This window comes from Podarcis pityusensis (genome assembly GCF_964106645.2).
Source record: "Podarcis pityusensis genome assembly, chromosome: W".
In the NCBI taxonomy this organism is placed as follows: Eukaryota; Metazoa; Chordata; class Lepidosauria; order Squamata; family Lacertidae; genus Podarcis; species Podarcis pityusensis.
The window spans coordinates 30,355,349-30,381,163 of record NC_138045.1 but is presented as its reverse complement, the minus strand read 5'-3'; the positions used below and the strand labels follow the sequence as shown (position 1 = coordinate 30,381,163).

Here is a 25,815-nt window from a genome sequence, read left to right as displayed (position 1 = left end):
TAAACAGTTCCATGAAGTTTTTAAAAGTGCTGATAGTTATGAGTAGTAACTTTACATATACAGTGTTTCCAACTTTTCATTTCAGGGCAACCTTTTTCCATAACTGAGAATAATTAGTCCCTTTTTCAGTGTTTTTAAGCAAAAGTGCATCCCATTATGATACAGGAAATTGGTATACCCCTAGTGCCCAAACAAACACACAGACACGCCTTCTTGGCACTGCCTGCTTTCATCCACATGCCGTGGGATATGTGTAGAGGGTGCTTCTGAGCATGTACAAAGTATCTCCCGCACACATACACGAAAACCCTATCTCCACTGGCTTATCACACAGCTCACCCATAAGCATGTCTGAGTCTGTATGTGCAACTGGAGATGGTGAAGGGACAATCACCCTTAACAAAATTTGAAAATTACAATGGGTAGAGCAGGGAAAGGATTAGATTTTAATTATACTCTATAAGAAGAAGAAGAGAAGAGTTTGGATTTGATATCCTGCTTTATCACTACCCTAGGGAGTCTCAAAGCGGCTAACAATCTCCTTTTCCCTTCCTCTCCCACAACAAACACTCTGTGAGGTGAGTGAGGCTGAGAGACTTCAAAGAAGTGTGACTAGCCCAAGGTCACCCAGCAGCTGCATGTGGAGGAGTGGGGAAGCGAACCCAGTTCACCAGATTATGAGTCCACCGCTCTTAACCACTACACCACACTGGCTATATTGCTTAATGTAGGTTATCAATGGATCTATGGAACCCCTCAAAAAGATATGGGAACTATATATTTGCACACAAATATGGGGATATTTTTTGGGAAGGATGGGAATAAAATTTGGGAATCACAGTTCTTAAAATTTGCTTCCAGATTTCTTTGGGAAAACTCCTTGAAATTATTTCACAGATGGTATTGCACTCCTTTGCAAATGTCAAAAGTATTTCCTTCTTTATCAGCTACTAGTTGGAGGGACTGCAATAAACTTCGTACATATTATCATTTACTGTAATTTGGTGCAAGATTTTTGGAATTTATTCTTGACATGAATGATAAATATTGCTAAAGAAACTATTGTTCGTTGCCCAAAATTACTGTTACTGAATATTTTTGATGATACAAATGTAAATATATTGTCAAAAGAATTGGTCTTATATATGACCTTGGCAGCATGAATAAGACAGTTTGAGCATATAATGCCAACTGTGGCTCAACTGGCTGCCACTTAGTTTTCAGGCCCAATTCAGTGCTGGTTTTGACCTATAAAGCCTTAAATGGCTCAGGAGCACCACTCCTCAAGGACTGTTTCTATCCATAAGCTCTGAGGCCCTTTTTCATGTGGCCCCTCCACGAGAGATCCAGAGGGCGGCAAGATGAGAAGCGGCCTTTCCTGTGGTGGCTCCCCACTTGTGGGATACTCTCCCCATGGGGGGCTAGCCTGGTGCCATCTCTACATATCTTTAAGTGCCAGGCAAAAACATTCCTCTTCAGCCAGGCCTTTGGCTAATTTTATTATGTTTTTAGATATGCCTTCAGCCACCCAAAGTGGCTGGGGAAACCAAACCAGATGGGTGGGGTATAATTATCATCATCATCTGTGGCCTTTTAAACTGTGGGGGGACATTGTTTTTTAATTGTTACTAAGGGATGTATTTTTTGTGATTTTATATTGTACACTGCCCTGTGATCCTCAGATGAAGGGCAGTCTAGAAATGTAATTAATTAATAAATAAATATTAATAATAATAATTGCAACTCAGTGGAACACAGCCCAAAATCTTACACTGGACATTTTGTGCCACACACTCTGGAATACAGCTTTAATGGAGAGAAGCACACATATCTGAGATTTTGAAGACAAGTAGAACCTCCGGACACTTTATATGATTTGGCATTCCTTTATGACATAGGCAACAGAACCATCATTTTCAAGACAACCCTCATCGCAAGCCTGGCAACTATGGAACTAGCCTTAATGATCTGATAAAATTGGTAGTCTTTACTTGGGCTTTGTTGGGAGGAAGCCAAAGGGTCGTCTAGCCCAACCCCCGCAGTGCAGGAATCACAACTACGGAACCCCTGACAGGTGGCTCTCCAACCTCTGCTTCAAAGCCTCCGAGGAAGGAGAGACCATCACCTCCCGCGGGAGACCCTTCCACTGTCGAACAGCTTTGGCTGTCAGAAATTTCTTCCTGATGCTGAGTCTGAATGAATCTCCTTTCTTGTCACTTGAAACCATGGGTTCGGGTCCTACCCTCCAGAGCAGGAGAAAACAAGCATGGTCCATTTTCCATGCGACAGCCCTTTATGTATTTGAAGATGGCTCTCATATGATCTCTCTGTGTGTTTATTTTTATCTTGTTTTTATTATTTGAAACCCCAATTGGTTCCCGGAGACACATGTCCTTCCAGACCTAGACTACTATGCTGTGGAGCAGCCTCCCGCGGGACCAGCGCCCAGCCTCGCCTCCTCCTGACAGTAAGAGCTGTTCGACAGTGGAATTTGCTGCCAAGGAGTGTGGTGGAGTCTCCTTCTTTGGAGGTCTTTAAGCAGAGGCTTGACAACCATATGTCAGGAGTGCTCTGATGGTGTTTCCTGCTTGGCAGGGGGTTGGACTCGATGGCCCTTGTGGTCTCTTCCAACTCTATGATTCTATGATTCTATGATTCTATGATTCTATGATTCTTTCCACCCCATGGAGGAATTTGCTTTCACTTTATGTCGTTCAAAGCCGCTGCCCCATCCTGCTCTCCAGGCTGCCACGCCGCTGCAAGCTACAGGCAGCCCTCAGCTCTCCAAGGCAGGAAGGTCCCCACGAACAAGACAGCAACCCACAGCGGCAGCGGAAACAGAGCTGGAAAGTCGGGTTTTAAACTGGGAGTACCAGCAAATAGTGTGCATTGAATCGGTACTGCGGCTTTTTAATTGCTAGACTCTAAATGGGAAATATACCAATCTTCAGCTCACTCAGTGGAAACAGAGCTGGAAAGTCGGGTTTTAAAAGCAATATAAAAATAAATGCGGGTTTTTTCAGGACTTCTCCAGCAAAGCGCACCGAGCATCAGGAATTGGGCCTGGGCAATGAGACGTGGGGAGGGACTCCTGTCAGATTTAATTATCGCCCTATTGCTAGCCCTTTCTCAAAGAGTCAGCATTATGACGCAGGTGGGGCGGCGGGCACGAAACGCTCTTTGGACATAAGAGCGTCAGAAGAGGCTGCACAGGCATTTTGCCTCAAGAACATAAGAGGAGCCCAAGCGGGGAGGGGGGGCATCCAGCCCCGCATCCTGTTCTCACAGTGGCCACCCAGATACCCCCATGGGAAACATGCAAGCAGGATCTGAGCACGTCTGAAAGCATTGCTGCCATTGATAGCCTTATCATCCTGCATGAATTCGTCCAATCCTCTTTTAAAGCCTTCCAGGTACTGGGATACTGCCAGGGAGATAAAGTCCATCATGGCCCCCAAGCCGTCTGCCGGACGATCCATCGACCTCCCGTAGGCACGCAGTATCAGCAATTAGCGACATGAGTTTCTAGAAAATATCTTGCCACATTCCAGAGCTCATGCACACTCTATCAGCAGATAATGCACAGCCAAAGTCGCACTCAGGAGAGCATTATTTACAAGTTTATTCAGCGTTGATCAGAACACAGAAAAACATGACTGCCTGCTTTAGTGTCTACGACACAGAGAGAGAAACGAAAGCAACAGAAAACATAAACATCCTGTGAACAGGAAATACGCAGACTCTGTGACTCACAGCCTGCTCCCTTTTAAGGTGGAACGGAAATATCCTAACACCAGGTTGGTTACCATCACTGGCTCCTGAGGAACCACAAGAATACTGTCATCATTATCTGACTTTCCCAATGATAACGGCCTTAGGGGGCCTCCACTCAAATGGAACACTGAATTAATAGTAATAAGGATATTGTGGCTTGCAACTAAGCTTGACAGCATACACAGAAAAAGCACTCAGCTCCTTTACATTTTACATGGTCTCACTTCCAAGAGTCCTTGCAGGGTAAGGTCCCTGCCCTTCTTCTAGAGACCCACACGGGACACATGGAAACCCAGCAGAAGGAGAAGGGGGGGATTACTAGGGGACGGGGTGGGTAGAGGGGAAAGAGGCTAAAGATATAAAGGAAGCAGATCTAGAACATCTCAAAAAGTCTCTTTTAAACCACCTGACACTGTTGTTTGGGTGGACGCTGTGTGTGGAGGCGCACTCTTTTCAAAAACGCATGTCCTGGCCAGGGAAGGTTTTGCATTCTAGGCAAGAAATGCATGTATACCTATATGTTTTGCTTCCCCGCCCCCTCAGAGATAGAAAAGCAACGGGGGTTAAGAGGGGGAACGAGGAAGAAAATGGCTGGTAGGAGTCAAGTCACCAGTCCTTCCACCCACTCCTGCCCACGTCAAGTCTCACGTCCCCACATCTTGTTTGGGCTGGAGCAGAAGCCCTCCTGGCAGCGGTTAGCTCAGAGGCAGCAGCATCCAGGACATAGGCTGGATGTCAGGATCCCTCCCCCACCCACTTGGCAGAAGGCACTTTCCCGTCAGCACCTACCTTCTGTGTTGCAAAGACTCACCCCCTCCCGCCCGCCCAAGACTATGCCAGCTGGAGTCACCTTCGAGTTTCATGCCCACCACAAGGCACTTCTGGAACCGGCAATAGGGACACCTCTTGCGTTGTGTCTTGTCGATCTTGCAATTCTGGCTCTCCATACACGTGTAGTGCTTGTTATTCTGCACCGTTCTCTTGAAGAAGCCCTGAGGATAAGAAGAAGAAGAAGAAGAAGAAGAAGAAGAAGAAGAAGAAGAAGAAGAAGAAGAAGAAGAAGAAGAGTTTGGATTTGATATCCCGCTTTATCACAATCTCCTTTTCCCATCCTCCCCCACAACAAACACTCTGTGAGGTGAGTGAGGCTGAGAGACTTCAGAGAAGTGTGACTAGCCCAAGGTCACCCAGCAGCTGCATGTGGAGGAGTGGGGAAGCGAACCCGGTTCACCAGATTATGAGTCCACCGTTCTTAACATCTTAACACCACATCTTATAATAATAATAATAATAATTTATTATTTGTACCCCGCCCATCTGGCTGCGTTTCCCCAGCCACTCTGGGCGGCTTCCATAGAAACCAAAAATACACTAAAATATCACAAATTAAAAACTTCCCTGAACAGGGCTGCCTTAAGATGTTTTCTGAATGTCAGGTAGTTGTTTATCGCTTTGACATCTGATGGGAGGGCGTTCCACAGGACGGGCGCCACTACCAAGAAGGCCCTCTGCCTGGTTCCCTGTAGCTTTGCTTCTCGCAATGAGGGAACCGCCAGAAGGCCCTCGGCGCTGGACCTCAGCGTCCGGGCAAAACGATGGGGGTGGAGACGCTCCTTCAGGTATACTGGGCCGAGGCCGTTTAGGGCTTTAAAGGTCAACACCAGCACTTTGAATTGTGCTCGGAAAGGTACCGGGAGCCAATGTAGGTCTTTCAAGACTGGTGTTATGTGGTCTCGGCGGCCGCCCCCAGTCACCAGTTTAGCTGCCACATTCTGGATTAGTTGTAGTTTCCGAGTCACCTTCAAAGGTAGCCCCACATAGAGCGCATTGCAGTAGTCCAAGCGGGAGATAACTAGAGCATGCACCACTCTGGCGAGACAGTCCGCGGGCAGGTAGGGTCTCAGCCTGCGTACCAGGTGGAGGTGGTAGACAGCTGCCCTGGATACAGAATTGACCTGCGCCTCCATGGACAGCTGTGAGTCCAAAATGACTCCCAGGCTGCGCACCTGGTACTTCAGGGGCACAGTTACCCTATTCAGGACCAGCGAGTCCTCCACACCAGCCCGCCCCCTGTCCCCCAAAAACAGTACTTCTGTCTTGTCAGGATTCAACTTCAATCCATTAGCCACCATCCATCCTCCAACTGCCTCCAGGCACTCACACAGGGCCTTCACTGGTTCTGATTTGAAAGAGGTAGAGCTGGGTATCATCTGCATATTGATGGACACCCAGTCCAAACCCCCTGATGATCTCTCCCAGCAGCTTCATATAGATGTTAAAAAGCATGGGGGAGAGGACGGAACCCTGAGGCACCCCACAAGTGAGAGCCCAGGGGTCTGAACACTCATCCCCCACCACCACTTTCTGAACACGGCCCAGGAGGAAGGAACGAAACCACTGTGCCCCCAGCTCCCAGCCCCTCTAGACGGTCCAGAAGGATGTTATGGTCGATTGTATCAAAGGCCGCTGAGAGATCCAGCAGAACTAGGAAACAACTCTCACCTTTGTCCCTAGCTCGCCGGAGATCATCAACCAGAGCGACCAAGGCAGTTTCAGTCCCATGATGAGGCCTGAATCCCGATTGGAAGGGATCCAAATGGTCCGCATCCTCCAGGCGTGCCTGGAGTTGTTCAGCAACCACGCGCTCAATCATCTTGCCCAAGAATGGAAGATTTGAGACTGGGCGATAGTTGGCCATACTGGCCGGGTCTAAAGATGGTTTTTTAAGAAGCGGTTTAATGACCACCTCTTTCAGTGGATCTGGGAATGTTCCCTCACAGAGGGAAGCATTCACCACCCCGCAGAGCCCATCGCCCAGCCCTTCCCGGCTTGCTTTTATTAGCCAGGATGGGCAAGGATCAAGAAGACAGGTGGTTGGTTTCACGCCTCCAAGCAGCCTGTCCACATCCTGGGGGGTAACGGATTGAAATTGATTCCATGCAACTTGACCAGACAGGGCTCTAGCACTCTCCCGCCCCAGCCCTGCTCCCACGGTGGTGTCTAGCTCCTTCCGAATATGAGTGATTTTATCTGCAAAAAACTTTGCAAAATCGTTGCAGGAGATCTTGGGGTCTTTACATGGCCCCGGTGGTAAAAGCTGGTTCCATTAAATTGCGGACCACCTGAAAAAGTCTCCTGCTGCTGTTTTCTGCAGATGCAATAGAGGCGGTGAAGAAAGTCTTCGCCGTCGCTATCGCCACTTGGTAGGCTCGACGTTGAGCTCTAACCTGTGTCCGGTCAGATTCGGAGTGAGTTTTCTGCCACCGACGCTCTAGCCATCTCAGCGATTGTTTCATCACCCTCAGCTCCGAAGAAAACCACGGGGCTGTCCGGGCTCCATGCAATCGGAGAGGGCGCTTCAGAGCCAGACAGTCGATAGCCCTGGTTAACCCCGCATTCCAGCGGACCACCAGGGAATCAGCTGAAAGGCCATCAACATGGGATAAAGCATCCCCTACCACTCTCTGGAAGCCAGTTGGATCCATTAAGTGGCGGGGGCGGACCATCCGAATTGGTCCCACCTCCCTGCAGAGGGGAAGGGTCGCGGAGAAGTCCAGTTGCACAAGGAAGTGATCTGACCATAGCACTTCTTTTGTTGCAGTTTTACTTAGTGTCAGATCACCCACGTCACTAGAGGTGAACACCAGGTTTAAGGCATGTCCATGACTATGGGTTGGGCCAAACTTATTCAGGGACAGCCCCATGGAGGCCATGCTTTCCACGAAGTCCCGAGCGGCCCCTTGTAAGGTCGTGTCGGCATGGATGTTAAAATCCCCTAGAACAACCAAACTAGGTGTCTCCAGGAGAACATCCACCACGACCTGAAGCAGCTCGGACAGGGAATCCTTGGTGCAGCGGGGAGGTCGGTACACCAAAAGGAATCCTGTACTGCCCCTATTGCCCAACTTCCAGAACATGCACTCAGAGAACTGGGTCTTCCCAGTAGGACGCCTGATGCAAGCTAATGACTTCCTAAATATCACTGCAACCCCCCTCCCCGCCCACATGACCTGGGTTGCTGTGCGTAAGAGAAACCTGGTGGGCAAGCAGCAGCTAGGACAGGCCCATCTGCTTCCTCCAACCAGGTCTGTCACACATGCCAGGTCAAATCCTCCATCCACAATCAGGTCGTGGATGGCAGTGGTTTTATTCATCATTGACCTGGCATTACACAGCAACACCTTCAGGTCATGTGGGTTTCCCCTGTTGATTCCAGTATTCATCCGGTCAAGGCCAGACCCGGAGGCAGGGATAGTCCTCAAACAACGACTAAACCTGCCTCCTCGGTAATGACATGGTCTGCTCTTAGCGTAACTCCGCCTCCTGCCCATGATCACTGAGATCAGATGTCCCAGTGCTTCCCCCCCGTGGAACTTGTCCCAGCCATCGTGTTGGCTGGGGCCCCACTCCCAGGCAGCCCTGATCCCGCCCCTTAAAAACAAAACACAAACTATACAGAACCAATAAAACAACAAAAACAGAACAATTATACTAAAATTAATCCCCAACCAAATATCCATCCCACCCACCCACCCCCAACAAAGGAAAAAAGGGAAAAAAATAAAAATTTAAATTGCCACCGACTGCTTGAGGACATTTTAAAACACATTAACCACTTGGAACAGGGAAGCAATGGCAGAGCACTTCCCACACTTCCCCAAAAGTTTGTTCCGATGAAGGGCCTGGGCCACACCCCCTGGGCCAGTTGGAAAAAGCCTTGGAAGGGAGCAGGCCCTGCAGTCCTCCCCACAGCCAATGGTCCAAGGCCTCACCGCAGCAGGAGTCCCTTTATAGCTGGGAGAGTGAGGGCCTGGGCCAGTTGGAAAGGGCCCTGGAAGGGAGCAGGCCCTGCAGTCTTCACCACAGCCGATGATCTTAATAAAATGTGCGGGGAAAGTGTGAGAAGTTCAAGGAGTCTGGAAGTGTGAAGAATTCCCCAGAAACGGGGATGACAGGTGGGTCCCACACTCCTCGCCTTGAAGACCCCACCCTGCCCAAAGCAGCTATCACTTGGGAGGAGAATTCAAAAATGCTCTCCGAGTATGCCCAGTGGAACTCTTTATGGGATCACCTCTCCTGGTATGCCCCGCAGAGATCCTTAAGGTCCATGAATCACTGGTCAACAACAAATTTGTTGTCTGCATTTTTTCAGATGATTTAGGACGAATCTGATGCGCTGAATCCAAAAATCACATTGGTTTTGCTCAATCAGGTTAAGTTTTTGAGCTATGGCCACATGCCGTTTTTTTACGTTTTTGTTCACATGTACGCTTGTGTGGAGCATTTTAGAAGAAGTTGGTGGGGGTAAAATGCCATGTCGAATAATTGTTTTGATTGGAAATGATTATTTTAATGACAAGAAGTATTCAGGTCCGATAGTTCTGGGTGATTATGTCGAAAAGGGATCAGTTTGAAGTCATAAAACCTCGAAATCTTCCATAAATTGGTGCGGCAAAGCATAAAGTTGGGGAATCAAAACTAAGTTAATGGGGCAGCCGCCCCACGAAGTGTATAGGAAACTCCACCCGCGCATGCGCCAACTTATGACTAATTTGTACCTATTTTTGTTTGGAATTCCCATGGTTTGGAGGGAGCCGACAAACCATGTCACTGACTGCTACTTCTGCGCTGTTGATGTGACTGGGATCAACAGAAAGAACTGGAGCAGCCTCAAGTATCCTGATCTTCAATCAGCACGTCGTCCTGTAGCTTATTGTGATGAAATTCCAGTGCCTATCTTCGGAGAACTTCCTGACATTAGTGACGAAGATGCCTCCAGTGTTGAAGGACATGAAGAAGAAGTGGTTCTTGAAGATGATACTCCACATCCATTTTCCCCAAAGGAGTTGAATGATCTAGTTCGCGACCTCAGCTTGTCAAAGGACTCTGCTGAACTGTTGGCATCCAGATTGAAGGAAAAAAACCTCCTCTCTGACAGTGCTCGCATCAGCTTCTTCCGCAACAGGCATCAAGAGTACCTCCATTTTTTCTCGGAAGAGAAGGACTTGGTGTACTGTGCAGATATTGCGCAGCTTCTGCTTAAGCTTGGAGTGCCACAGTACGGACCCAAAGATTGGAGACTGTTCATTGACAGTAGCAAGCGATCACTGAAATGTGTTCTGCTACACAATGGCAACCAGTTTGCCTCTATACCCCTGGCTCACTAGAGTACACTGAAGGAGAACTATGAAGCGGTGAAGTATGTGCTGGAGAAAATTGGTTATGATCAGCATAAGTGGTTTATTTGTGTTGACCTGAAGATGGTGAACTTTTTGTTGGGACAACAGTCTGGCTTCACCAAGTACCCATGTTTTCTGTGCATGTGGGATAGTAGGGACCGTGCTCAGCATTACACGAAGAAGGACTGGCCTGTGCAGGAGGAATTGGTGCCTTGCAGAGAAAGGAACGTCATCAACGACCCTCTGGTGGACAGAGACAGAATACTCTTCCCACCGCTGCACATCAAGCTCGGCTTAATCAAGCAGTTCACCAAGGCTCTGGACAAGGATGGTGACTGCTTCACTTACTTGTGCCAGCTTTTTCCAGGATTGACCATGGAGAAGTTGAAAGCTGGCATCTTTTACGGTCCTCAGATCCGTCAGCTCATCAGAGATCCAGAGTTCGGAAACTCAATGAACGAAGTGGAACTGGAAGCATGGAAGGCATTTGTTCTGGTAGTGAAGAACTTTCTTGGCAACAATAAGGCCAGAAACTACGCAGAACTTGTCAACAACATGCTGACTGCTTTCAGAAACCTGGGCTGCAACATGAGCGTCAAGATGCACTACCTATTTTCACATATGGACCGGTTTCCTGAGAACCTGGGTTCAATGAGTGACGAGCAGGGGGAGAGATTCCATCAGGACATGAAAGAGATGGAGACCAGGTCTCAGGGTCGCTGGGACGCAGTCATGATGGCTGACTACTGTTGGACTCTGAAGAGAGACCTCCCTGCCGCTGAGCATTCCAGGAGTTCCAAGAAACGGAAGTTCAAGCCCTGAAGTATAAAAAATGGTGAAGCAACATGCAATTTACATGTACTTACCTTTATCGATGTTTCTATCAGGTAATCAATATATGTTGTTGGAAAAACATTTTTGGTCAGGGCGCAGCCTGACCCCCTCCGCTGGCAATCTGCACAGAATTTTGCTTAATGGTTGCCATCAATTTGATTTTAATTAATTTTTATAATGAAAGGTTTTTAGAATGTTGGATTATTTTGATTGTTGTTAGCCACCCTGAGCCCAGCTTTGGCTGGGGAGGGCGGGGTATAAATAAAATTTATTATTATTATTATTATTATTATTATTATTTTCTCTTAAAAACATATTTAGGATGATATGTGTTGACAAAAATCAGCTGATAATGCCACAAAAATGTAATCAATTTTGTCACAAGATCTGATTTTTTTTCAAATCAACATAGCACAAAAACCTGACCTGATGGAGAGAAATGGATGCCATTTCCTGATTCAGCAGTGCAAAAATACCCTAAATCAATTGTAGAAATCTAGACAACATTCAAAAAGTTAAAAATTGTTGCCCAGTGTCATAGTTTAGAGGTCCTGGGCCCTAAGGAAGTCAGATTATCCTCCACCAGGGCCAGGGCCTTCTCAGTGATGGCTCCGACCTGGTGGAATGTTCTGTCCCATGAGACCAGGGCCCTGCAGGATTTAATTCCTTCCGCAGGGCCTGTAAGACAGAGCTATTCCACCTGGCTTTCAATTTGAACATAGCCTAATCTTTTAGTCCCCTTCCTTCCCTCCCCCTCCCCTTTTTATGAAGATTACCTGCTCTGGGATCCCACAGCTCATTCTCCCCTGGTCTCCTCGCTGGCCCTAATAGGACTAACTCAGCCAGCTAGCCCTGGTGATCATCTAATGTTTGTTGGATGGATTTTCCCCCTCAATTGATTTTTGAATTCTGAATTTATTGTTATTCACGTTTTATACTGTATTTTAAGCTGTTTTTTGTTGCCTCAATTAAGTGTTTTAAATTTGTTGTTAGCCGCCCTGAGCCCGGTTTTCTGAACCGGGAAGGGTGGGGTATAAATAAAAATTTATTATTATTATTATAACTCTCGCTTTAGTACAGTAAATATGCCAGACCTTCCAGAGCAGAGCCTATGATTCTGAGGAACTCACGGTGAACCCTACACAGATGAAGCTCGGGTGCAGGAGGGAGAAGACTGTACCACCTGAGGCCCTTCTTCGTTCGCCCCCTCCACTGGAGACCTGGAGAGCTGCAGTAGGAGAACGGGCCTTTTCAGTGGTGGCTCCCCGCTTGCTGAATGCTCTCCCCAGGGAGGCTCGGCTGTCGCCTCCAATACATATCTGTGGCGCCTGGCGAAAATGTTTTACTTCAGCCAGGCATTCAGCCAATTAACATTCTGTGTCCTTTTGGGACTTCCAGTTTATCCGCGGACATTGTGGAAGCGTGAAAAACCTCTCCGAGGTTTTTTGAGTGGCTTGGGGGCTTCGGGGGTGGCGCAAGGGCACTGTGCACCCCCAAACCTCAAGGGGAGGATGCTTGGGGGACAGGGGCACCCAGCGGCGTTATAGCTGCTCTCCTGTTTTCTCGGGTGTTTTTTTTAAAAGCCCGGGAGCAGGTCGGAGCGGCAGACGCAAAAGGGAAGCACCCCCACCCCCACGCTGCGCTGTCTCTAGCTTCTATTGAAAGCGGTAAACTTCCAAAAAATAATTGGACTGAATCTAGAGCGTTTACTGGATGTTTTCATCCTGGAAAATTTGAAAGAGAACCTGGAGAAGATTCAGATGCTGTGGGATATAAATAGGGAGTCCATTCCAGCAGCGGAGAGAAAATGGCGCAGAGATAAAAAGTTGCAAGAAAAAAGAAGGAAGTGAAGGTTCCTGCTGAGTGAGTATAAAAGTGAAAGTCCTCTGCAACAATGTGCCGAGGCAAAGGATTAATTTGAAACAAAGGAATGAAAGAAGAGTCAAATAGAGACTTTGTATTTCCTTTTTGGAGGGTGTATACGAGGGAGAGAGACTGCTCAAGAGGGAAAAGAATTAAAGTTTTAAAAGACTTAAGAAAATAGATTTAATTAAAGAGACAATTTAAGGTGGCAAAGAAGGCTTGAATCTAAGAATATTATCGACTATATCATGCCATCTGTTTTTGCAACTTATTTATGCTTACAGTGGTACATGCTACAAACATTTACTCCCCTTTTAATTTATATTTTACATCTATCTTAACAAAAGAAGAAGAAGGGGGGGAGAAGCCCCCCATCTGATGTCTCCCTTTTTCTTACTTTCTTTTACTTTCTCCATAAGGATTAAGGATTAAGCCAACAAGAGGCTAAGAAAAATAAAAATAAATAAAATAAGAATCTAAATTTTGGCTTTTTATATTGTACTTGGACATAATCTGCTACGCTTTAATGGATTAAGCCAGCAAGAGGCTAAGAAGAGGGAAAATTAGAACTTGGAATTTAGTTTTTGGAACTGGGGAATTTTGGAATTTGGACTTGAAGTAGTGGCAAGTACGGAGATTTGAAACCACAAGGCTTGTTTTTTTTCTTTTTTGGTTCTGTTTTTGTTTTTGTCGTGATGGATTAGGCCTGCAAGTGGCTGAAGGATATTGAGAAACTGAGTTAAGAAAGGTAAGAAGATTAGAAGAACAGAAGAGGAGAACCCCCAAATAAAATTATAATTAAGATAATTTAACTGAATTCCCGAAGTATCTTAAGTACCCCTTAATGTTATCAAATTTATTAATTTGATTGATTGTTAACGGCACTTTAAACCCCTGAGATATTTAATGTAAATTGGTAACTAAGAGATAAAAGTGCATAGTCATTGAGGAAGGAAAAGACTGTGGGGGTGTCATCTAGAGGTATAATGTATTTTTGCAGGTTTAAAGTATATAAGCACATAAAAATTAGATTGTATTGCCAACGAATAATTTGGTTATATATATATTTAAGGTGCCAGATTGCGGAAGGTATCCACCCTAGGGGTCAAAATTGGGTATTACAGTATTATTATTATTATTATTATTATTATTATTATTATTTGATTGTATACAGAAGTATTGAAATTTATTTGTAACGTCAGGGGAAAATGGGAAAAAGATTGGGGGGACCCCAGGAGAAAGGATAATTTCTAGACAAGAAGAAATTAAAGATTTGGACATTTTGTGGTTGAAGATAAAGGAAGAGTTCAAACAAAATGAACAACATATGGAGAAAAAGTTAGGAGAGGTACAGGAAATGTTGGATAAGAAAATAGAAGGGGTGATGGGGGAACTTTCAAACAAAATTAAAGATCTGACAGTCAGATCGAAGACAATTGAAGAATCAACCAAAAGAATTCAAAAAGAAGTGAAGGAAAATAAGAGAGCGACGGAGAAGATGAAAGAGGAAATAGGAGATCTGAATAAAACCCAGGAGCAGGTCTGGGACAGTTTAGCTATGTTGGAGATGAGACAGAAACAACTGAATCTGAAATTTAGAAGAGTAGGTGAAGAAGTGAATAAAAATATAAAAATCAAAATGATTAAGGAATTGGCAAAATGGATGGACATGAAAGAAGAAGAGGTTGAATATACAATGGAAAATGCATTTAGAATAAAAGTAAGATCTTTATAGGCTAAATCAAAAAAACTACCAGGAGATTGCCTAATGATATTTAATTCACTAGACATGAGAAATGCAATACTGAAAATGAGCTACCAAAAAACTGGTAATTGATGGTGTGATGAGTATGAGTTACTCGTGCGTAAACTGGTGCCTCTCTAGGCTAATTTGCCTTGTTAAACCTTTCTGACTGCACAGCCCTTTCTAATTGTGTCTGGCTCAGTCACTGGCAGAATCCGTCAGTGGGCGTTTCTTGAATCTCTTCCAACATAAGAGTTGTTTGACACCCAGTCTCCTCCTCCTCTCACTGCGCGGGAGCCTTCTGCGCAGGGAGGGCGTGGGTAGCGGAGGACCTGTCCCCTCCTCACTGAGTTCCAGTGAAGAGTCCTGGAGCCCTCTCTCCGATTCCCCCATCTGCCCACCTTTATTCCTGGTGTTGCGCTTAAATGCTTCCCCCTCCACTGAGCTGCTTCTCCCCCTGCTGCTGGGTCCTTCTCCAGCATCATCTAGGAGCCTCCCCTTCGCCTCCCGCTCCGATGTCAGTTCCCTGACAGATGGTAGGCCTATTATCATCTTTAAAGAAATTCCCACTAGATTTTTACGCAAGAGAGATGGTTATAAGCAATTGGTAAGCTTGTTGAAAAGAAATGGAGTACAACATAGGTGGGAATTTCCAGAAGGGATTTCTTTTTATTGTAAAGACAAAAGATTTAGGCTGACTGATATTCAAGAAGTGAGGAAATTTATAAGGCGATATGAGAGAGAGTTAGGAAAGATAGAAGGAGACGGACCTGCGTACAAACCTGGAGGAAAGGAGATTGACTTAGAAGAAAGAAAGAAGAAGGAGAAGGAGAGAGAGAGGGAGGAAGAGGGGAAAGAGGAAGGGGAAGAAGAGGAAATAGAGGAAGAGGAAGAGGAGGAAGAGGAAGAAGGGGAGAATCTTAGGGACAAAACCACTCAAATTTGAATTTAACTTTAATTACAGTTGATTTAAATATATAAAAATGACTCTGAAATTAATAACATGGAATGTGAATGGATTAAACGAGAAATCTTCCGGTCAGCGCCATTAGCGAACGGAGGATTCCCTTTGTTTCGAAGGGAATCGGCTCCGCGAAAATCGGGTCCTGAGCGCTGCAGCGGAGCGGGGACCCTTAGAAATCGCAGGCGGTGAAGCCTGCGAACGTGGAGACTCGGCGGGCACCCTTCAGCGCCCCCCCAACTCGCGAGGAAGCCTTTTTTTTGAGGCTTCGGAGCGGAACGGGGGAGAGGCGCGGTGCTGTGAGTTGACTGCTGCTTTTGCGGAGCGAAGCCGTGTTGCCGTTGCTAGAGAGCGCTGATTTCTTTCCTGGAACATTCGGATCAAAGGACTACTCGTGAGTAGGCGGAATTGGATTTAAAAGATTGCGAATTGGATTTAATTTAAAAGGAAAAAAGACTGATTGAATTGGAAACGAAATAAGGACTGAATTGGCCACCGCGGCGGGAGGTATATCCAGGAAGTCCGCTTCCCGTCTTGTAGATAGTGTAAAGCATAGAGACTTTGAGCTAAAACGTTGAAATTTAACTTGAAAAGAGCTGTTTTCCGACCTGAGAACTCTTTCTGAATCTACCCTTCTGAAAGCAGGCAAGGAAGGGGTTTGCTTTTGGACTGTGTAAGGTTGTTTAAAGAAAGGGGGAATAATCTGTTACCATAAAGCACCAATGCTGCAGCAAGCAAAGGCTCTAGCAGCTCAGCCAGCTGCTTGTGGCTGGAAAGCCAGACAGGATGTTTGTGACTGTTGCCATGGGAACAAAGGGGCAGTCCATTCTGTACTGAGCACCGGATGTTAGCTCAGTGTGTGTGTGTCATATGACCCGTACTGGATGTACTTGGGAGGAGTTTCTTCTTGCTGTTGTTGAGTGCAGACATGATTCTCTGTACTGATGTAAGAGGCAGAAATAAATGATGTAAATAGTTTTCTGTCTGCTTCTTTCCCCTCCCTGGGGACACCAAAGGGGAGAGAGGAGGAACGGTGTGTTCCTCTCATACATCTGAGAAGAATCGCCGGACCTCGCCTGCTTATCAGCAGAGTGGAGACGCGGGGAGGTCGACAGGAATATCTGCCGGTGCCTACGCTGTGGCACATTCCTCTGACCCAGGCAGAATTCCAACAGTGGCAGCCTTCGGATGGTTGCGATTCATCGAACATCTGCATGAGAGGCTGGTGGATTGTCCTCCTCTGCTCCAAGGAGGAAGAGAAGCGTCTGAAAGTAGCCAGAGGCTCCACAGACAGCTGGTGGAAAGAAGAGGTGTTTTCCAGAGCAACAAAGTTCAAGGTATGCTGCATTTCGGGCTAAAAGTGTGAACGCAGGAAGATTAATTCCCTGGTTCACGGAGCTGCGTTTCAAAGAAAACAAAAGCTCCGGAGGAAGAGGCCTGCAGCTTGAAGGCTGAAGCCTGCATTCCACAAATTTTTGTGGTAGATAAGATGTCCTATTGAAATGCATTGTTGCTAGGTAACGGTCCTGGAAAATTACTGGCAAAGGGGCTGGACTCTGCGTGTAAGCCTGGGAAAGCGAAACAAAACCAGAGAATGTTTTGGCTACAAGGTTTACGAGCTCTTGGAAGGGACTTTTCGATAGCAGCCTGAGTTTAGCTGCCAGGTGCAAAGAGCGTAAACAATTTGCAGTTTCCTGCGTGAGAAAGAAAAAAACAACTGTTGGATTTTACAGTTTGTTTGACAGAGTGAGCTGGAGGCTTGGCTTCAAGATGGATGCCAAGAAAGGGGGAGGTTTGCCTTGCCCACCTCCCTTAACCAATGCCAATTATTCATCTTGGTCTGTAAAGATGAAGGCCCTGCTGCAGAATCAGAGGCTTTTTGATGTAATTGAAAACCCCATCCCTGCAGCACCAACCAGAGGTTGGGAGTCACAGAATGTAAGGGCCAGGACTGCTATAATTCTGTGTGTCTCAGATGATCAGTTAGTGCATGTTCAGCATTTAGAAAATGCGAAAGAGGTATGGGACATGCTGCGTACAACGCATCAGAGAGATGCTGGTTCTTCAGCGTTGTTGTATTTTGAGAAATTGACCAATCTGAGACTTGCGCCTGATGGAGATGTTCAAGCGCACCTGACAGAAATGAAGTTTCTGCGTCAACAGATGGTGGAACGCAATTTCCGTCTTCAGGAGGAAGTGTTTTGCTTCATGATGATAAACAGCCTTAGCCGCACCTACAAGGTTGTTGCCAGTCAGCTTGGTTCCCTACCGGCCGCGCAGCTGACCGCGGAGAGAGTTTGTGCTGTGGTCCTGAATGAACACGACAGACTTGCTGCACTGGAAGAAAAAGACAGGGGGAGGGAAGAACAGAGTTCTAATTCCCCCACTGCTGATGCTACTGGGGAGCATGGTGTAGCATTGAGTGCTGTCCGATGCTACAATTGTGGACAGACTGGGCATCTACAGCGAAACTGTAAGAAGCCGCGCCAGTCAAGAGGAGCAAAGAGCAGCTCTACGAAGCCTGAGGCGTCAGGCAAAAGCCGTTCCAAGTGCCAGGTGAAACCTGCAAAGGCTATGATGGCGAAAGGAACCACGCCAGATGTTGGGAACTCGTTCATAATTGACACGGGCGCAACGGTTCACATGTGCCCGCACAGAGGACTGTTTTCGACGTTGAAGAAGCAAAGCTTCACTGTGAAACAGGCCAACGGTCAGGAGTTGGAAGCGACTGGATTTGGGACTGTGTATCTTGAGAGTCTGAACTTGACTATAAATGATGTTTACCTGGTTCCAGAACTGAAATTTAATCTGCTGAGCGTGTCGCAGATTGCAAAGAAAGGACTGAAACTGTCCTATGATGCTAAAAGCTGCAAGATCTACAAAGATGGAGAACTGTTCCTTACTGCCAAAGAGAAAGATGGACTGTATTTGTTGACTTTTGATCAAAGTGATTACATGAAATGTAATTCTTCTGATTCTAACAAAATCTCTCTTGCAGGCGTGACCAGTGTGAGCACCAGGAAGGTGACGAAGAAGGTCGTCAGAGCATTTCAGCGGGTGTATGCTGATGTGATTGGTCCTCTAGAACCATCTAGAGGCGGTGCACGATTTTACCTTGTGTGTGTGGATTGTTTCACTAATTATTCTTGGGTTTATATGATGGAGAAACCGCAAGAAACTTTAGAAAAGTTTCAGGAGTTTTGTGACAAGGTTAAAAGTATGCATGATGCTAACATTGATTGTCTTTTCACAGATGACAAACAAGTTTTTCTGTTACAGAAGTTTCAGAAGTTCCTGGATGGAAAAGGGATAGACCACAAAGTGGCAGTCTCGCAAGAAGCGTGGAACAGGGGGGTCAGTGTAAGAGTGAACAAAGAATTGCAAAAGGGGATGAATGCGCAATTGCTGAGTTCACATTTGCCACATGAATATTGGGCCGAATCGCTAGCGTCCTACCTTCATGTGTAGTTGAGAAAAGTCTCAACAGAGTTGGGTAGTTCTCCTTTTGAGAAGCTGTTCAATAGAAAACCTTCTGTTGCCTACTTTAAGGTTTTCGGGTCTCATGTGAGAACAGAAGCTCCAGGTGGAGTAAAGAATGCCAGAGGCATTTTTGTGGGTTATGAAAAAGGTCTCTACAGAGTAATTTTGTCTGAATCTGGTCAGGTGATTCTCACAAAGTTCCTAGAGAGTGCTCCAAAGCAAGAGCGGGTAGTACAGACATTTCCCACAGGAAACGATTCAGATGATGATGATGATGATGAGTTTGATCTTATTGAGTTCAGTAGTACTGATGATGACAGCGATAGCTCAGACAGCTCAGTTGTCACAGTCATTGAGAGGAAATCTCACATAATTACTAGACCCTCAGAAGAGGAGGATGAACCATTGATTAAGCTTAGTACTGGTTCTCCAGAGAGTTCAGAGGCTGAACCAGAAAGCAGAGAAGAGCAGCAACTTTTACGTAGGTCTGAGAGAGCAACGAAGGGTGTACCACCCAAGAGGTATTCAAAGGAGTTTGCTAACCTTGCATATGTTGCTATTGTAAACGACCAAGGACAGATTGAAGCTGTGTCTGAGTCAGAGACAAAGGCACAACAGAGAGTTGTTAACCAAGGTAATGCGAAGTCACACAACCAGAGAGGTACATTGGTTAAACCAGTGGCGGGTAGTTCCAAGGGTGGAACTGAAACAACAGGGGAATGTTATAAATATAACAACTGTTTGTTTTCTTCTCTGGATGACGCTTTGCTCGCGGCACACATTGATACTTTAGGGGGAGTATGTTACCATAAAGCACCAATGCTGCAGCAAGCAAAGGCTCTAGCAGCTCAGCCAGCTGCTTGTGGCTGGAAAGCCAGACAGGATGTTTGTGACTGTTGCCATGGGAACAAAGGGGCAGTCCATTCTGTACTGAGCACCGGATGTTAGCTCAGTGTGTGTGTGTCATATGACCCGTACTGGATGTACTTGGGAGGAGTTTCTTCTTGCTGTTGTTGAGTGCAGACATGATTCTCTGTACTGATGTAAGAGGCAGAAATAAATGATGTAAATAGTTTTCTGTCTGCTTCTTTCCCCTCCCTGGGGACACCAAAGGGGAGAGAGGAGGAACGGTGTGTTCCTCTCATACATCTGAGAAGAATCGCCGGACCTCGCCTGCTTATCAGCAGAGTGGAGACGCGGGGAGGTCGACAGGAATATCTGCCGGTGCCTACGCTGTGGCACATTCCTCTGACCCAGGCAGAATTCCAACATAATCTGCCAGTGAGACGTCTCAGCTGTCAAAAGCTGTCAAAAGAGATCTGCTGACAGTAAGGTGGATACATTGTGGCCAGCTTCGTTGGAAAAATAACGGGAAGGCAATTTATTTGGAACTGTTTCTCTTTCTCTGACTACAGTTTGGTTTTTTTAGCTACTTTAAAAGGGAAAGTGACTGCTTTGGACTGTTGTAACAGTGTCCACCTAGAGGGACTTTCTGAAATTGCAACAAGGGAATTTTCCACTGGTAAACAGGAACAGCACATCTGAGAGTGACCTTGGTTCTTACATTGTTATGGCAGATGGCAGAGAGAAATTAAACGCGTCAGTTTTGAGGTCTGGGAAAGCCTGGGGGCATCGAAGGCAATCATCTGCTGGGTTGCCTACGACAGCAACACAAGCTAAGTCCAGTGGAATGGCAGAAGAAGTTCTAGCCAGTGCTCTGGCCAGGATTAATGAAACTTTATTACAACTTAGTACAAAGGTTGATGAGACGAATAAAAAGGTTGAAGAAACGAATAAGAAAGTTGATACTGCAAATAAAAAAATTGATTTAAATACAGAAACATTAGATAACTTGGGGAAAAAGGTGAACAGTAATACAGAATCTATTCAGAAACTATTGCAGGAGTCGAAGTCGACAGAGGAAAAAACTGCTGCTGTGGAATTTAAAGTAGAGCAGCTGGAAACTGAGAAGGTGCCTGGCTTACAGAAGGAAATTGCAGATCACAAGTTGACGCTGTCTATGATCGAACTGAGAGAGAAACAGACCAATCTAAGAATCAGAGCTATTCCTGAGCTGGAGACGGGCACCTTGATAGACTTTTTGACACAAGAATTTGCAGAATTTTGGAAATCGGATTTGAAACAAGAAGATTTTAAGATTGTGAGGGCCTTCAGATTGGGAAAAGGAGGAAAAAAGATTAAAATAATGGATTGTTTGATTACCCTCCGATCTAAAGAAGAGAGGGATAAAATTTTGGGTTTGCATTACGAGAAACCTTTGATAATTCTGCAATCAAAAGTGGAAATCTTTAAAGACATACCGAAACATCTTTTGGATTTAAGACAAGACTTTGGAGACTTGGTGGCCCTGTTGAGAAAAAGTAAGATCCTTTTTAGGTGGGAATTCCCTCAAGGCCTATCTTTTAGTTTCAAAGGAAGAAAGATAAAGATAAGATCAGTGGAGGAAAAAAATAAGTTCCTGAGCACATACGAAGAAGATCTACAGAAAGGACTGGGAAAAGAGCCTGCCGTACTGGACAAGAGTCTACAAAAAAAAGGGAAATCAACGCCACCGACAGATATAGATAAACTTTTGGGGGCTGTTGGGGGAGAAGGAGAGTAAGTACAATATGACACTGCAAGTATTAAGCTGGAACATTAATGGTTTGAACTCCCGGGAAAAAAGGGGGAGAGTATTTCATATATTAAAAAAAAGAACATTTGGACTTGATTTGTTTACAAGAAACGCATGTGACAAGGCTACATCGGAAAATTTTGATTAACAAAAGACTAGGAGAAGAATTTATCTCATCAGACAATGTGAAAAAAAGAGGAGTAGTGCTCTATGCAAAGGAAAGCCTGTCACCAAAATTTTTAGTTACAGATGGGTAGCCGTGTTGGTCTGCCGTAGTCGAAATAAAAAAATTCCTTCCTGTAGCACCTTAAAGACCAACTAAGTTAGTTCTTGGTATAAGCTTTCGTGTGCATGCACACTTCTTCAGATACACTGAAACAGAAGTTGCCAGATCCTTCTATATATTGAGAAGGTGGGGAGGGGTATTACTTAGAAGGGTGGTGGGAATCGGAAACCAAAATTTTTATTTAAAGATGACCAAGGAAGATTTATTGCAATTGAAATTCAGCTGCATGGTCAGAAGTTTTTGATATTAGGTATTTATGCGCCAAATGAGGGAAAATCAGAATTTTTCAAAAAACTGCATGAAATCCTATTGGACTATCTGGATTACAATATAATTTTGATGGGAGATATGAATGGAGTAGTGTCTACAAACATGGATAAAGCCCAAAGACAAACGGTGACGAAAGATGGCAGACTACCAAAGACATTTTTTGAAATTACTGACAATATGGACCTTGTAGATATCTGGAGAACAAAGAACCCCTTGGAAAGAGAAGGAACCTTCTTCTCTGAAGCTAAAATGACATGGACAAGAATAGACCAAATTTGGATAACTAGGGGACTGGCCCCGAAGATAAAAAAAGCGGTAATTTGTCCTAAAACTTGCTCTGATCACAATCCAGTAAAGATGGAAATGACATTAATGCCAATTGGAGCTTTTAGATGGAGGATGAATGACTCCTTGTTTAGGAATGAGGAAATCATCAAAAAGGCCCAGAAAAACTTGAGAGATTACTTCGAGATAAACATGAACACTACGACCGAGAAAAGAGTGATTTGGGATGCAAGCAAAGCAGTTATGAGAGGGTTCCTAATACAACAAAATGCAATCAGGAAAAGATTCCAAAATGAGAAGAGGGAAAAAATCTTGGAGAAAATAAAGGACGGAGAAAAGAGACTGAGGATAAAACCGAATTCACAGGAGATTTTAAAAGAGATAAAGTTATATCAAGTACAATATATGAAACTGACGAATCAGGAAATAGAATGGAAGATCAAACAGATGAAACAAAGGACATTTGAATCAGCAAATAAGTGTGGGAAATTGCTGGCATGGCAAATGAAAAAAAGACAAAAGCTTAATACTATTACGAACTTGGTGGTAGAAGGAAAGAGTATACAGAACCCTGTGGAGATTAGAAAGTGTTTTCAGAAGTATTTTAAACAGTTATACACGCAGGAGACTCAGAAAGAAATAGACATTGATCGTTTTTTGAGAACAAATGGATTACAAAAAATCTCTCAAGAAAGTAAATCGATGCTAAACTCTATAATAACTGACCAAGAGGTGGAAGGAGCCATTCAGGATATGAAATTGGGCAAATCTCCAGGGCCAGATGGTCTGACTGCAAAGTATTATAAATCTTTGAAAGAATGGTTAATGCAGCCTCTGAAAGAAGTTTGCAATGAAATACTACGGGGAGGAAAGGCACCCGAGTCGTGGAAAGAAGCTTATATTACACTCATACCGAAAACAGAAGCGGAAAAGACACAGCTTAAGAACTACCGTCCCATATCCCTACTTAATGTGGATTACAAAATTTTTGCAGAAATTATGGCTAAAAGACTAAAAAATGTATTGGTGAAAGAAATCCATAAAGACCAAGCGGGCTTTCTCCCGGGGAGGCATTTGTCAGATAATACGAGGAACATAATTAACATCTTAGAAAAATTACAAGTTAATATTAATACTAAAGCAGTTCTAATATTTGTGGATGCGGAGAAAGCCTTTGATAATATTTCTTGGAGTTTTATGAAGAAAAATTTACAGGGAATGGGGGTAGGCCAAAGTTTTGAAAACGGTATAGGTGCAATTTACTCGGAACAAAAAGCTAAGTTGATCGTAAATAATGTAGTTACAGAAGAGTTTAAGATTGAGAAAGGAACAAGACAGGGTTGCCCAATCTCCCCATTGCTTTTTATATCGGTCCTGGAGGTTCTGCTTAATATGATCAGGAAAGACCAATTGGTCAAAGGTATACAACTCGGAGCTAAACAGTATAAATTGAAAGCTTTCGCTGATGATTTGGTTTTGACATTACAGGAGCCAGAATCCAGCACTAAAAGAGTATTGCAATTAATTCAAGAATTTGGTCAAGTAGCAGGATTTAAATTGAATAAGGTGAAAACCAAGGTGTTAGAGAAAAATCTTACAGAGATTGAGAAAGAGAGGTTTCAGAAGGAGACAGGATTAACATTGGTCAAGAAAGTGAAATATCTAGGGGTTCATATGACTGCTAAAAATGTGAATTTATTTAAAGATAACTATGAAAAATGTTGGATAGAAGTGAAGAAGGATTTGGAAATATGGTCAAAATTGAAATTATCATTGCTGGGCCGAATTGCTGTGATAAAGATGAATGTATTGCCTAGGATGTTGTTTTTGTTTCAAACATTGCAGATTTTGGACAAGATGGACTGTTTCAAGAAATGGCAGAGAGATATTTCGAGATTTGTCTGGCAGGGCAAGAAGCCAAGAATAAAATTTAAGATTTTAACTGATGCTAAAGAAAGAGGTGGATTTGCCCTGCCAGACCTTAAACTTTATTATGAATCAGCCGCATTTTGCTGGCTGAAAGATTGGCTGCTTCTTGAAAACACGGACATTTTGGACTTAGAAGGTTTTAATAATGTCTTTGGATGGCATGCATACTTATGGTATGATAAGGTTAAAGCACATAAGGCCTTTAAGAACCATATTGTCAGGAAAGCATTGTTTAATGTCTGGGTGAGATATAAGGATTTGTTGGAAAGTAAAACACCAAGGTGGCTATCACCAATGGAGGCTAAGGCTCTGAAAAAAACTAATATGGAGACATATTGGCCAAAATATTGTGAAATTTTAGAACAAGATGGAGATAGACTAAAGCTGAAGAGTTTTGACAAATTAAAAACTAAAGTTCGAGACTGGCTTCATTACTATCAAATAAGGGAGGCTTATAATTTAGATAAAAAGATTGGTTTCCAGGAGGAAAAATCAAAATTGGAAACGGAATTGTTAGACCCTAAAACTAAGAATTTATCAAGAATGTATAACTTGCTGTTGAAATGGAATACACAGGATGAAACGGTTAAATCTGTTATGATTAAATGGGCACAAGATTTTGGACATAACATTATGTTTGCTGACTGGGAACAGTTATGGACCACAGGTATGAAATTTACGGCTTGTAATGCCTTAAGAGAAAATATAATGAAAATGATTTACAGGTGGTACTTAACCCCAGTCAAGCTAGCAAAAATCTATCATTTGCCAGATAGTAAATGTTGGAAATGTAAAGAGACGGAGGGTACATTTTTTCACCTTTGGTGGACATGCCCAAGGATTAAGGCTTTCTGGGAAATGATATATAATGAACTGAAAAAGGTATTTAAATATACCTTTCTGAAGAAACCAGAGGCCTTTCTTCTGGGCATGGTCGGCCAATTGGTGCGAAGGGAGGATAGAACTTTCTTTATGTATGCTACAACAGCAGCAAGAATACTCATCGGGAAGTACTGGAAGACACAAGAATTGCCCACCCGAGAAGAATGGCAGATGAAAGTGATGGACTATATGGAACTGGCTGAGATGACCGGCAGAATTCGAGACCAGGGAGAAGGGTCGATGGAAGAAGATTGGAAAAAATTCAAAATATATCTTCAAAAGTATTGTAATATAAAAGAATGTTAGAAGGAGGTTGGAAAAAGAATATTAGGTCGTTTAGGCAGATACGATATAATGGAATAAGCAAAAATGAGTGGATGAATTTGATGAAATAGAGGAGGTTTAATTACATTATTTTAATTTTAAAATACGTAAATGAAAATAAGGTTAGAGGGATTTGCTGGAAATACGATTTGAACTAGAATACAAAATTGGGAGGTGAGAGGAGGTCATGGAAATAAGTAAAGGGAAAAGGTTATGTTAAGGTTTAATCTGTTTTTGTTTTATTTTAACTCAATGTATTTTTATATTTTTTGTTAAGTTTTATTTTTTATTCTATCTCACTGTTATTTTTACTCGTTTATCTTTTGCTTTGTTAGGGTTAAAGTTTTCTTTGTATTTTGTATGGTTTTT

General features: G+C 44.2%; 1 pseudogene across 1 annotated transcript in view; it reads right to left on the bottom strand.

Moving 5' to 3' along the window:
- Positions 1-25,815, bottom strand: part of LOC308467687 (steroidogenic factor 1-like) — a 214,644-nt pseudogene that overhangs the window by 76,515 nt on the left and 112,314 nt on the right. The window contains exon 4 of the transcript in view: positions 4,564-4,766. The product of the transcript in view is annotated as a steroidogenic factor 1-like (transcript). The remainder of the gene's footprint in view (positions 1-4,563; positions 4,767-25,815) is intronic.